The 1321-nt window shown below is 45.2% G+C and overlaps 1 protein-coding gene across 1 annotated transcript in view; it reads right to left on the minus strand.

Annotated features, from left to right (window-relative positions):
• osr2 (odd-skipped related transciption factor 2) overlaps positions 1–1095 on the minus strand; it is a 9221-nt gene extending 8126 nt beyond the window's left edge. The window contains exon 1 of the mRNA XM_080194720.1: positions 574–1095. The gene's annotated coding sequence lies outside the window, so the exon portion shown is untranslated. The remainder of the gene's footprint in view (positions 1–573) is intronic.
• Positions 1096–1321: the final 226 nt, after the last annotated feature.

A 1321-nucleotide genomic window follows, 5' to 3' on the forward strand; every position in this document is an offset into this window, starting at 1 on the left:
TGACCAGAGAGTCCTTGGCCTCAGAGGCGAAAGCGAAAACAAAAAAAAGCTTAAACCTTCCACGCCCATCTTTGATGTGAATAAACCCAGCAGTTAAGACACCCTGTTGGAATTGTGCAAATAAATAAATGTTTCAATCTCCATAAAGCTCTCCCTTCAAAACGTCATTGCAAACACGAAGGAATCTTAATTTATTGCCGAGAGTTTTGCCTCGGAATTTCAGATCCGTCCGGCAGCTTTCATTCCCAGGACTGTGTCCAAACAAAATCTTCAGGTTGTTTTCATTGTTACAGTATTTCAACACACACACACATAGAAACACACACACACAGAAACTCATACACAAAAATACACAGAAACACTCATAGAAACACACACACACACAAATACACACACACAGAAACACTCAGAAATACTCACACACACACAGAAATACACAAACGCTCATAGAAACACACACTCAGAAATACACATACACACACAGAAACACTCACAAATACTCTCACACACACACACAAACACACGCACATAGAAACACTCACACATACACAGAAATACATCCACAATCCTTACCCGGTGACACAGACGATTCCCCCAAAGTTTCCAACTCTTTCAGCAATGGGCAAAGACTGTGGACTTTAAACAGAATTGAAAAGGAAAAATCGGTATTCTCTTTAATCCAGAGCAGCGTCAAGAGTGCGACATCCAGCCGACTTTAGTCAAAAGTTCTCCAACTTGTCCCTGCTGGGCGACTGCATTCTCAGCCAAGGAAGGGTTTGTCCTACAGGAGCTGGGGGAGTGTGTGGAGGTTTGTGAGGAGCCAGCCGGCTGACGGGCTGTGTGGATCGGGGCTGACGGTCTGTAGCTCTCCGATTTCCCTCTGAACACAACCTCGAACTTCCATCACATTTCACTGCAGCTCAGCGCCTGCGCACAGCCGGGGGGTTGATTAACTCCAGCAGTGGTTCTGACATGGGTTCAATGTATCTGCAGTGTGTTTACTTGCTGTTTGGATAGCAACACATCCTTAAAGGGACGCCGTTCTTTTTTTAAAACACGATTTGTCTATAGGGGTCAAGACAAGTGTGTGTATGTGTGTGTGTGTGTGTGGGAGGGGGGGATATGAGGGGAGGAAAGGTAGAGAGGAGGAGGGGGAGGGAAATCTGTGCGAAATCTGAGCCAAAATAAAATCAACTCAATTAACAAGAGCGATCAAATGATGTGAGGGGGGGGCGGCGGGGGAACGGGCAGGGATGAACTCACCCAAATCCAATTCACAGCCCCCGATATTTTAGAATAAAAATGGGAAATATAAATCATT

The sequence above is a fragment of the Carcharhinus amblyrhynchos genome, chromosome 8 (assembly GCF_965287045.1).
Source record: "Carcharhinus amblyrhynchos chromosome 8, sCarAmb.v2.hapA, whole genome shotgun sequence".
NCBI lineage: Eukaryota > Metazoa > Chordata > Chondrichthyes > Carcharhiniformes > Carcharhinidae > Carcharhinus > Carcharhinus amblyrhynchos.